Here is a 13,408-nt window from a genome sequence, read left to right as displayed (position 1 = left end):
TTTTCCTCCTCCAGGTTTGCTTCAAGTGTTTGCTAAGAGATTAGTTAGCAAGTTTATATTGAGGAGGTAGCCATGGGAAGCAGCTCTCTGCTCGAAGGAACGCGCAGTGGGTCAGAGTGTGAAAACACGGGGAGCTAAGGCTGACCAAGGCCCGGGATCAGGTACTTTATTTTCTCCCAAAGACAGACTGCTCACAGAAAGGCTTGTGGGATGACATCTCGTCCCAGCAGGAGCACAGATGCTACCACTTTTAGAAACTTCCAAATAAGCAGTATTGCTGGAACAACTTTATGAAAAAAAAAATTGTTTTAATCTATTGCCAGATCACTCCCTTTTCATTATGTAAAGAGGCTATAATTTGAGATATTCAAGGTTATTTTTACCTCCATTCATAAAACAACATCTTTCCCGAGAGCTGTTCTGAGTAAGGTGAGGAAGGGTGGTAAAGGAGAGAAACATATTGAGCATTATGAAAGTATTTCTGCTAATAACTCGCGAGACTGCACTAAAAATCAGAAATTAAATCTCTAGAGTGAAACACAGACCCACGTCTACCTGCCCTAAGCACACTTTCTCAGCAGTGACAGTTTTACTAACTGAAATGAATTGCCTTTTTTCTTTCAGTAGTGGTTTTACTCAATGCTCATTTATACCAGCTAATTTTCACAGCCAGGAAGGGTGACACAGGTAGGGGTGACTAGGCAGGAGTAAGCTTTTATTGCTAGTTTTTGTGTAATATCGTACATGAAAAAGACACCCTGCTAAGAGCATAGCTCGCCATGCGGGCTCTTCTCTTAGTTTCATGAGAGATTTTGTGTTCGATCCCATTGTTGTGAACAAGATTTAGACATGCAAATCTCCAATCTGGCAAAAGAATGGATCTTTTAATATATTAATGGGGGCAGATTCTTACTTAATATATGAAGTAAACTTTGGCATTGGTTTGGTGTTTTCTATTAATACTTTGCTAGCAACTATTTATAAAGGAGACAGACAAATACAAGTTGATCCAAATAGTCCTCCTGCCCCAACCTCTAGCTCAACATCATCTGCTTTGTTGTGCCAACTCATAACATTCTATCCGTAAAATGCTCTAACTACAGCCATCATCTTTGCTATATTTTAGAACAAACGTATGGCTAGAACCAGCATCGCTTGTCACCTCTTAATGAACTGTCCTGCTTTAGGATCTTCTAAGGAATAGAGTGTAAAAAGAAGCAAAGTGGAAGATGAAGAGATCTCGTAAATAGTTTCCTTTGAACATCCACAATTGCTTGCATGGCCTTTCCCCCTTTTTTCCAGGCCAGCAGAAATGGCCTAGCCCAGGGCTCATCCAAGTGAGCACATTTCAGAACAATTCATTGGATAATTTGAGGGAGACACCAGCCCTGTGATGCCAACGAGGTGCATCGACTGAGAACTTTCCTGAGATTGGGAGTGGATGTGATGTTAGGAGAGGGCATTCCTGAAGGGATTTCTAATTCATGTGAGAACAGTAAGCCTAGATCTTCTAGCCATCGGCCAGCACCAGGTTTCAAATAAACAGATATTGATGGCTGTCTTTTTCCCCCTTCCCCTTCCTTGCTGAGTGAAGAACGAGCTGTGTTTCACATAAATAAGATCTTTGAATGTATCTGCAATGAGGTAGGGCTTTAATGATCAGTATCTGCAAGCCAGGAGCGTGAATGCGATCTCATCGTATCACAGTGTAGAGATGAGATAGTCGAGAGGTACAGCACATCAGTGCATTGTGCCCGGGTGTCGGGAACAATCTTTCCATTGCCAAAGCAGCAACTCTTTATTTCTCATCATTGTTTCCTTACCTCACTTGGTACGCTTCTCGTGATACAGATCTGAGTGAGTTGTGCAAGCTTCAGCCTTGCCAGCCCCCAGCTCCCAGGCCTAGTACGGAGTAATTCATAAACTCACCATATTAGACTATCAGATTGAAACCAAGGGTTTCTACTAGTGGTGGAATTGGAAAGCCCATTGTTTTGATTATCATTTCATCAGCCCCAACTGATACTAGTATGCTCAAGGAAAACATACTTCAGTTACAGTTGATTTTCAGATTCCAAAATGGTGCTGCAAAGCCTGTGCATCTCTAATTATATTTTATGCTAGGCTGTGCAATACCAAAATATACGCTGCAGCAATCAGTGAGTGAACAGTATCAATCAATTTGTAAACAGATGAAGTCACTCATTCCCAAACTGGTTTTCCAAAAACAATTACTAAATTACAATAGAAAAAAATTGTACAGTTACTGTATTTGTGTGCTGTGTTACAATCAACATACCAGGGAAACAAAACAATTTAATGCAGAAAAATCATCATTCATCTACATTATAATTGCTTCTTTTTCACATCTACAGGGCGGTTAATTAAAATTGTGATTAAATGCGGTCGCGCTGCCTAAGATGTCTTGCCCAAAACAGGTGGTACAGAATTTAAAAGTAAAAAAAATGTAATTAGCATTGGAAATTGAGAAATTGCCTGTAAGAATCAGTGTTAATTTCAGTCAGTGATGAGGTAATTTATAAATGAATGCAGTGGAGGCTGTGCAAATGCACAATTGCCTTCCTTGCCATTCTTAGCATTCTCAGCATGCAGGTGAAAATGTTTTCAAAATATTGAGGTAATTTGAAAATCAATCCATGCATTCTGTATCTTTTTTCTCCCGTTTGCACCAAATGCTGAACAAATGCTGCCATAGATGGCACGATCCATCAGTTTTTTACTTCCTGAAAGCAATGCAGCACATATTTTAGACCCAGATTAGGAAACGTAACAATGCAAATTGCAAGCCCCAAATCCTTGCAGGAGTGAAAAATGGTACACCTGAAGTTGTGACTGGTGTAGATTTGGTTTTCTGTGCAATGCTCCCATCAATAAAATAGGACCTGGAAGGAAATTTTTTCATGGAACAGGAAGTCCAGATATAGAGAACTATTAACCAATCTAAAGAACACCTGAGGTTTTATGGTTAGAGTTTAAGGAAGAACCAGAGAGTTGTAATAGGCCAATATTTACCTTAGAGTCTTAAACCATATCTTTCTCAATCTGCCTGAAATCCTCCAAAACTGGTGAATAAAGCTACAACTAAAAATGTTTTTTCCAGAATAAGAACTTAAGAAATGATTTTACTGCTGATTAATAGCATCTCTTCATTTAACACACAAAGATGTAACTTTGTAACAAGGCATCATACTGTCAACTTAATGTATTTTGAGCGTGCTGATGGCACATTCTATTAGTACATGAGTAGATTAATAGTTTAGATACTATGTAAAAGTTTTTATTTACACTATGTTTTCATTCTTCCAATAAGAACCACTGAGCTTTTAAATTCTCCTTTTCATGAACAAAGTTTAACTTTCGTATGCTTATGCTTACCGCCTGAACAATGTGAATTTAAATTATTTTAATAATTCATTGAAGAGAACATGGGGTTTGAATATCTGACCGCCAGTGGAGTTAAAGAGACTTTGGGGGACTTCTTAAGCATCCCTTTCCTGTATTTGGCATTCTGTAAAATGATCTCTCTGTATAAAGCCCATTCTAAGAATATGTTTAGTTAACTGTTACAGATCAATCTAATAATCAGATTCTCTTATGTAAAATATTCTGCATGGTTCTTTGCTGTTTGAGGCAGAAATCAGTGATTTCACTCTGAAGACATTCTTTGGGTAGCCCTGACATTTGGGGGAGAGAGACAAAAAAATAAGGAATAGTCTGTTTCCCTGACAGTATGCTTCTGTCCTCTGATTTCAGACCTGGTATCAGGCCTCCCCACCCATGACCCTTCCTCATCACTTTTTGGATACAAGAGAACAGTGCAATGTTGAGGTGATAACCCAACTGGTTGTTCTGATTGGCATGGCGTCATTTCTTCCGTATTTAAATCTGTTTCCCATTTAATATTACAAGTAGAAATAAAATGAGACCTATAAATGGAGGGAACTGAAAGGTCGCCATTAACTTCATGATCCCTCTGCGATCACCAGCTCCTACCCCCCACTAACTGTGACTAGGACGATTTCATCTTCCAGCAGTCAGTTCACCTTGGGTGAGGGAGAGTGCATGCTTCATCAAAGACTGGCTTCCCAGGATTCCCTTCAGGACCTGTGAACATAAGATCCTCAGCCACATGGGGCTCGGCTCAAATTTCAGGAGAGTGGTGGGATGGGGGAGGTACTATGACGTGCTCCAGGCTGTGCTGGTTCTGGGTTTACAAGGGGTCACGAAGGTTAGAGAATCACAGATGTCAATAGAGCTCCAGGCCCTACCCTTTGGAAAATTTGCAGTAGAAATCTTCTGAACTTGTTACATTTAGTTCCAAGTTCACAGAGCAACGTGTAGCTCTTGGGAGATTTTACCTATGTTAGTTTTATGGAACCATGGCCATGATAATGACAATGTCTGTTATACAAACTCCCTCTTCCAAATAGCTTCCCCAAGATGCTCGGAAAAGGTCTGAACTATGTGGCTATACCAGCACTAGATTGGCCAGCGATTTGGTGTTTTAAGTCCTTTATTCTTTTCAAAGGTTGCCATGTGAGCTCACGTGATTCATTCCACTATGGCTAGTAGCAGGCCCTCCCTCTTCAGAGCTGATGTCAGGTTCATGGAAGAAAAATGCACACTTTCTTTTTCCACTCACGTCTTCTTTTACCTTCATTCTCCAGGGAAATCTGGGTTTTGCATTATAAGAAAAAAAAAATTTGTTGCAAAAGTAATTAAAAAGTATGCCCACCAGGTGCTTTTTTGGCCTCTGGTATCCCACCAGAAAATTGCAGTGTTTATTCATGCTGCATTAATTGAGCATCTATAATGTGCAGGCGCCATACTTGAAGCTGCAGGTCCAAAAATGAATCCAAGCCCCTGAGAAGCTTGATGTCTAGCGGGAAGGGGGAGGGAGGTGCTCAAGAAATGAGAAAAACGTGGTGAGAGTTATAAAGAACTTTGTACCCAGTGAGTACAGAGTGTACAAGATGGCATAACTAGATCTTAGAGCAAGTGGGGAGGGCAGACTTCCGGAGGAAGACAGCTTTTGAGGGCAGCGTGGGTCCCATGACTCTGATTTCACCCAAGGGAGTGAGGGAAGGGCATCCTGGGCAGTTACAGGCATCAGAGGAGGAAAATGTAGACCACTTCAGGTGCTGTCAGCCAACTAAGATGTGTGAACTCAGGTTGTGTGCAAACGGATGAGCTCAAATTGAGTCTGCAGAAGTAGCCTTGGAGCAGAGGAAGCTCCTACGCCATGTTTCTGGCTCTGATCCAGCAAATAGGTGATGGTGAGCTTGTGAACCATTTTTTAAAGAAGAAGAATGACATAATCATATTTGTATTTCAGTGAAATGTCACTGGCAACTGCGTAGAAGCTAATATTATCTAACATTTATTGAGTACTGGTAATGTGCTGGGACCTGTGGATAAGAATTTTGCCTATGCCATCTGATGTCGCCCTGACAACAATTCTATCAAATAGATGCTATTATGTTAATACACCTTTTACAGATGGGGAAATTAAGGCTTAGAAAGGACACGAGCCTGGAGTGAGGAAGAAAGTTTATGGGTAAATGTTACCAGAATCATAGGATTTCCAGGCACAAGTAATTGTGGAAGGACATTTGGAAAAGGAAACCCAGCATTTGAAAAAGAGTTAACGTGAGGCAATTTGCTTCCCTTTCCGCTGGGTGAATGGTGAGCCTAAGTGGGGTCTAAGGATTTTTCATCCTCACAATTCTTCCTTTCATTCGTCATTATGCCAGTTTGTAAAAGAAAATGAAACGTGATTCCTGATCCTCAAGAAACTGACACCAGAAGGTGTTACATCTTTGGGAGTTTGGAAAGAGACGGTTAACAGACAGCCCTTCAAGACAGTGGAATTTAGTAAACCCTGGAACACTGGCCTTGCTGATTTAATTCATGACATTAAGGCCTTCTTCGGCCTTATGAAGAAGCAAATGAAAATAATCCCTCTGCGATGACTGTTTTCCCCCTTTCCCGAATTAACTCTCCTATTGCCCAAGACTCACCAATCCTCGAACTTCCAGATTCTTTACACTGCCTTATCTCTGGCATCCCATGGCAAGCCCCTAAAGCTGCTAACATTTTGTAACAACTATGTGACAAATTGTTGTGCTTTTATTCATGCCGGACATCTTTGCCAGGCTTGCTTGTTGTGTTTTCTGTTTGGCTGTGTCATGGGACCAAAGGTGCCTGCCTTTGTACAGCATGTCAAATCTGGTTAAGACGCAGCAAAACCACCCCCGCACAATGGCAGCGGTGGGCCAGGCCACAGGGCTCCAAACACAACCCAATTTTTCAGACCATCTTTTCTGCATATGGGGAGCACATTGGACAGCAGACAAGATGTTTTGTGATTTGGGGAATCTCTTAGAGACAAATTGTAGAGTGCAAGTGCGGTGTGGCTGGACTGCTGGGTGCCCAGTGAAGTGAGGAAAATCAGATACAGCACAGGCTGCAAGAATGAAGCAAGAATTCATATCTCAGTGCAGAACACGCAAGGTACTTTGCTCACACAGAGAGTTCACACGTAGACAAAAGCATGTTTGCTTGTTGGTTATTTGCAGGGGATTCTATGGGCATAGTCTGCGTGTATATTCACACATAAGCCTTCTTTATGCAGTGTGCACTGGTGAGGGTGTCCACACGTGAACATGGAAATGTGCTTGTGTAGGAAGACGATTTGCTGTTACAGATTTAAGACATGGGAAAGACCTCCTAGTTCACTGAGGCGTTTCTCTCCTAATGTAGTAGAAGCAGAATCTCTGTGTTTTCTACGGTTGTTTCAATAAAGGACTCTGTGTGTGTTTAAGGAAAGCTCAGAGCCGGGGACTGGCAAGTGCTCCGATGACGAACACTGAGGACTGTTCTTTCTATAAAATGACTGCAAACTTTCTAACCTAAGTCACTTTGGGCTGCCATTTCTCAATGGTCTCAAGGTATCCTGGGGATGATTTTCCCTTAAATAGCTAATTGTCAACAAAGGAGAAAAGACAGCAATAAAAAAAAAAAAAAAAAAAGATAAATCTTCATGAACTAGTTTAACTAAAATGAAGAATTTACTTCCTTGAATTGGTTAAAGGTCTAAACATATCAAAACTATATAATTTAAATTTGGGGGAACTGCAAATAGTAAATATGAATCCATATATATATATGTGTGTATATGTATATATATGTATGTGTGTGTATATGTATATATATATATATATACATATACACACACACACATTTGTGTGTATGTAGATATATATTGAGGTTGCTTGAAAGAGCAGGCAGTTTTTCTCTTTCCTTTTTCTTTGCTCTTCTCTCTCTCTCTCTTTTTTTTTTTTTTTTTTTTTTTTTTTTAGTTAAGGACCCAAGAGATTGCCTTTCACTTTGAAAACAATCTCTAATATCAGGAAAATGCGCTGTTTGTTTATGCGTACATAATGCAAGTTTGTCCGCCTGGGAACTGCAGCAAATGGGAGAAGTATGCATGGATTTCACAGGTAACAGGATTACGTGGGCACATAATTGATCCATTTGGAGAAAAAAAATGACAGTGCTCTAAAGATGCCTAGGCTTTGGAGATGGAGTTTATGAAACAGGCATTTGTAAATTCAAAGGAATCAATATGTCAATTTTATTACATCTCAGAACCAGCTGGGCATTAAAGGAACAGTAACCTTCAAAAAAAAAAAAAAGTGCAGCTGTGTATTCCCACATTGTCTACCTTTCTTAAAGGGCTTAGAATTTAAGGAAACGAATTTAGAGATTTCTACCTTTTCTACCAATGAAATTAATTTACATTGTCAAAGAAGAACAATAATTTAGCATTTTCTCCATTTTCAACTAAACCGTTTGGTTAACACTTCTGACCTCCTATCACAGGCAAAGACTATTAGTAGATACAGTAATAAGCCAGAACGGGGTCTCTCACATAGGGTTGCATGGGATTCAAGTATTCGTTCACATTCATATCTGCATTGTGCTTTTCAATAGTCTAGGTTTTCCCTCTTCACTGATCTAAGGGCAGAATTTAAGAGCTAAGCTTTGGATGCCCCACAGAATTTGATCTGTGCAAGTAGGAAATATTCCTGTTTTATTAGAATTTTTGACAATTCAAAAAGATCCAGCTATTTTAAATTAAGTTCCCAGATAATAGGATTTGGACAACAGCCATTAGAGACGTGCATGGGATGTGAATTCAGTATATTTTTTAAGGATCCCAAATGGCTTACACAACTAGGGATGGCGTGTAGAAGCTGCTAACTGGTCGACTTAGAGGCGAGGCAGTGCTTTCTTTGACACACCCTACTGTGTGTGTTACTAGCACACCCAACGTGAGCTGCTCTACTCTTCATGCTCACACCTCCGCTCCCCAGACTCCAGCCCCGAGAACATTCCTGAAGCCATTCAGTTATGATGAAGCGAGCCTAGTTCTCCTTTCTCCCCAGGGACTGAGGGATTCAAGACCCTGAAAGGACACAGCATTCAGACACAAACAAATCTGCGTCCAAATTCTGATTCTGCCACTCACTCTCCCTGTGGCCCTGGGCGTGTTTCTCAACCTCTCCAAGCTTTAGTTCACAATGCTTAAAATGGAGGCCAATATTTATTTTAAGTTTGTATTCATTTATTTCTTTTGAGAGAGACGGAGAGAGCACAGGAGGGGCAGAGAGAAAGAGAGAGATAATCTCAAGCAGGTTCTGCCCTGTCAGCGCAGAGCCTGATGCAGGGCTCGAACTCACCAACTGTGAATCGACTGAGCCACGCAGGCGCTCCCGATACTTGTTTTAGAGGTTCATTGGGAGTATCGAACAAAATCCTAAGGGCAGTATCTCGAGCCCAGAAGATATTCAATAAATTCTGATTATGACTGTTTCAGAGCATGGCTAATCAGGCTCCCAGGAGTTCTGTGACACAGGCAGTTCAGTTTCTGGACCATGCTGAAACATTCTTGAAAAGAGGAAACAATAGCCTTGAGCTGAGGTATTTATTCCTTTTCAGGTCTTTAGGGAGTGTTAAAAGACAAACAAGGAGAAGAAATAGTCACAGTGATTGGCATGGTCTTATGCCTCCTCATTTCCAGGAAGTAAGCATAGTACTTTTTCTGAGAGGAGCAATGACCTCTAAAAAATATGCCTCTGAGAATATATTGAACTGACCTTTATCACAGCATTTACAGTTCTGTTTCCTGTTTCTCTCTTCACAAACGTGCAAACACCTTGAGGGCAGTCTTGATCATCTCTCTGTCGTGAATGAGTAGCTCAGTGCATGGGACACGATGATCATTTGGTTAGAGTAAGGCTGTACTTAATATGAAGATGAATCCATTCTGGTCAGGTATCTTCTGAAAGTGAATACAGCAGGTACACTAAAGATTTAGTGTATATCATAATACCTAGAAAAAGCTTTTGATAACTTATGTTACACTCCCTACCATCCTATTAAGAATTTTCTGAACTCCACTTAGTGACAACTATGCCATTTTGAATACTTGGGTGTTTTTTTTTTTCCTTTTCTTTTCTCTTTTTTTTAGTTTATACTTAAATCAACTGGCTTTCTACCATTCTCAGTGACACCTGTAAGATCTGTGAGTCAGGGAGGCAGATAGAAAGGATGTTTGGGTGCTCAAGGGAGTCTAGGCTTTAGATATCTGGGCTCAAATCTGATGTCCACCTCTCGCTAGCCATGCGACTGGGACCAAGTCGTTCAACGTGTGTGTCCATTTCTCATAATGCCTATGCACCAGGGTTGTTTTGAAAACATACTGGTGATAGGAAGTAGCAAGCACATAGTAGGTATTTAATGTTATAGCCCTTCCTTCCACTTTTCTGTGTTTACTGAGTATTTACCTATGGTTGGCATTTAGTGAGTTTCCCTTTGCTTTGCTCCTTCTGTCTGTCGTTAAGTCAGTAAACATTTAATACACACCAGTGGTGGATATCTTCACCCAGGTTCAAATTTCATTGTGTGAATTGGACTATTTTCTTCTACTCAAGGAAATGAACACGTAGAAGTACCTTCTGTACTTAGAATCACAATCATTCCAGCCATTTTCTGCCTAACCTGACTGTTTCTTTGTTCCCACCACCCTCTAGTAATCCCCTCTGGTATTTCTGCACGGCTTCACCACCATTCTGTTTTGGGTATCTCAGATCTCTCTTCCTCCATGATCCTTTGACGATATCAGAAAAGAAGATGCACGAAGGTCTCTTAACTTTATATGTTTGCCATGCAACTGTGTGGATTGGTTAGTTAATAGAGCAGATTAAAACACTTTGTTTGATTCTGCTCAAGCATACCAGAAATACATTCAAAATCTACAGCTACAAAATGTAAAGAAGGTAGTCCAAATATAGTACTACATAATGAGGCTCCCTGTTGGTAGTATATAAAGCAGTTTAGAGTATAGCTTCAAATTCTAATGAAGATCATTTTAAATTTTGCACTGAATTGTGAATTTAAAATTCCCATGTTCTCCATAAGTATCTGAAGAGGGGCATGTAAATACCATAAGTGAATTAATTACTGCCTTAAGTTGGTAAAGCATGTGTGAATCCAAACTTTATTCTTGAACTTGCACTTCTCTTCCCAAGGTTTTTTGAACCATTTCCTATATGCCAAGTTCTGAGTACCTATTCAACTGCTGAGGACATATAAAAAAGGAATTTTTCTTTGCAGAGATTCCGTGTTTCAATCTCAGAAAAATCACCACCACCACCACCACCACCACAAAGTCTGCCCAGCGCCATATATGTGTATAACATGAAATTCATAGAGCAGAAAAGAGATATTTGTAAATCAAAAAAAATGTTACCTTGACTTCTGCTCCTTTTAATATGAACAGGATCGGTGTCTTTCTCTGAGAAGAAACGAAAAGACTAAATGGCAAGAATATCTCTACCTCTTGCTTGTGTTTTGGTGATGTAACGTGGGACCACTGAAGTTACTGGACAAGTTTTCCAAGCTGACTTTTTTGAAGTAAACCCAAGGAGAAGTGAGGATGGATGGGACCCTTGTTAGCTCACTGATGGCGCCCACATGGCGCCCGCCCCGGTTCCTTCAGAGACTCCGTAATTTCCACGGAAGGGCCAGAGGCCCTGCCAATATCCGCACATCATTGGCATGATAGACCATAACAGCTTCTTCTGAGCCGTTCCGGTCTGTCGTGTCAATGCGTACTCAGGGAGTCCTCAATGCACGGATCATTGACACGGCACTACATAACGGCTCCTTAGCAGCCATTATTGGGTATCAAGTCAATGCATACTCAGGGAGCCTTTAACGCACAGGCCTGCACAAGCAGACACATTCCGAATACTAAAATTCCTTAGGAAAATTAGTCATTGCCCATGTGTGATGGCTGTTTTCCATTTTGAATTTTAACCATTTTGGGGAAAGGGTGAGAAGGGAAAACACCAGAGTCGTCCGAAGAGTCCTTTAAAAATGGGTGCAAGAGTTGGAAGCGTGGGGTGGGCGTATGAAGACGATGGGTTTCTCATTTTTTCCTTTCCGTAGCCTCATTTTATTGTGTCGGAGTTCTAGAAAGCACTTCACTTTCACCGAGGCTCTTTTTCAGGCAGGGTACAGCTCAGAAAACCTCTTTTATGGTTCAGATATAAATCCCAGAAAATGTAGTGGAAATGATGACAGGCTCTCTAACTATAAAATAACAGTAGTAGGTATCATTATAATAATCTTACAGAACTACACACATCAAAAATATCACGTTTTATGATAATCTCAGCAAGAGATTTCAGTCGGTTGTCATTCCAGACTTTTCACAAATAACATGTTGAGTGGGAAAGGTTCTGCAAGGATCAAAATAAAATAATGATAGTGATGATGATAGCAGCCGTAGTAAACATCATCATCGTCGTCGTCATAATACAGCCACCTTTTATTATACCCTTACTATGTGGCAGGCACTTTGTATACATTATCTCATTTAATTTTCTCGACACACGTTACAAATCAGCCAGCCGTGGCTTAGCAAGGTTAAATAACTTGACTGATGATACGAAACCACTAAGTGATGGCGGTGGGATTTGAACTGGGCACGGTGAGGGTCATGCCAGTACCATTACATTTCTTCTAATGACGATCGCCTTTGGGGAACTAGGTTTCAATTTAGAACACCCAACCCCTTGTCTGCTCACCAATCAGGAAACTGAGGCAGGGCGGTTTTCGTAATTCTTCCAAATAACAGAGTCAGAGTCAATACCGGCATGCGACCTCGCAAATGCCCTTTCTCTCTGACGACCTGTTAACCACTTAACAAGACTTGGGAATTTCAGAGACTCTGTTTGTGTTTCGGAAAGAATGTCCACTGTTGCCATCACTTCTGAAAAGATTCCCCCGCACCAAATCAAAATGGTGCGAGTTTGCTGTTGTTGATATTTTTCCCTTTTGTGTTCTGCTTACTGACTGACATCTGCTATCATGCTAAGCAGGTGTTCCTATGTAAACGAACGTGCCCTGTTTGTGTTTCGCCATCCTCGCTGCTGCGCACCCAAATGAGCAGCGTGATTAAGAATCCTGTAAATTTTTGAAAGGAAACGGATGGCTACCCTACTAGAACATAATTACACCGTTCCAACATCCGCAGCTCACTGCTGCAGCAGAGTTGGAGAACAGCAGAAATTAATAATATATAATAGCATCATTCTCGTAATTTATAAATGAAATAAAGTAGAGAGGAGATTCTGCTGATATGCATTTTCTCCTTAATTCTAAAAGACAAAGTATAGATTAGAATTTTAGTGGGGTGAAACCTGGCCAGTAGTCTACCACTAGTTGCCTGATTCATGATAGGAGTGATTTTTGCTGAGGGAAAGAGCTAATATCTTCTATTAGGCCAGGGGGGAAAAATGAATAAACAAGGCCCTCTAAAGGCAATACTAGATAAAGGGGGCCTGGAAAACATTTCTACGGATTGTGTGCCCGCTGTATTTGTAAAGGGTATGACTATTTTAGGACTTCAGTGTGTGTTACGTTTTTTCTTTCATGATAGTAACATACCACCATAGGTCAACCCCTCTGAGGAAAGAGAGACCTGATCGGGTTAAGACGTGGCCCAACATAAACTTTATGCTAAAAAGCATTTGGTCGATTCTGGAGCTCTGCTGTACAACAATGCACATATACTGAAGAATACTGTTCTGTGTACCAAAACATTCGTCCATAGGGTAGATATACGTTAGGTGGTTTTTACCACACACACAAAAAAGAGGCATTTATATCTTAAAAGAAAAAAAGCACCATGATTTTGAGCACCCCAAATGTACCAATTGGCCTCTTATTACAAATCACCATTAGAGTAAGGGACTTGATTCTTTTAATCACGCCTTTCAACCATGCTGGAGAAATAATAGAACTTCCCAAAGAG

At 40.6% G+C, this 13,408-nt stretch overlaps 1 protein-coding gene and 1 long non-coding RNA gene across 6 annotated transcripts in view; one reads left to right on the top strand and one right to left on the bottom strand.

The window, feature by feature from the left end:
- Nucleotides 1-13,408, top strand: part of ZEB2 (zinc finger E-box binding homeobox 2) — a 130,447-nt gene that overhangs the window by 18,074 nt on the left and 98,965 nt on the right. The window lies entirely within an intron of this gene.
- Nucleotides 8,997-12,057, bottom strand: LOC123379140. The gene is made up of 2 exons (XR_006583179.1): nt 10,838-12,057; nt 8,997-9,367 (listed from the first exon to the last, which is right to left on the bottom strand). It is a non-coding gene; the product is annotated as an uncharacterized LOC123379140 (long non-coding RNA).

Source organism: Felis catus, chromosome C1 (assembly GCF_018350175.1).
Source record: "Felis catus isolate Fca126 chromosome C1, F.catus_Fca126_mat1.0, whole genome shotgun sequence".
Lineage (NCBI taxonomy): Eukaryota > Metazoa > Chordata > Mammalia > Carnivora > Felidae > Felis > Felis catus.
Note: the sequence above shows the minus strand (reverse complement) of the source record. Positions and strands in the feature narration are given on the sequence as shown.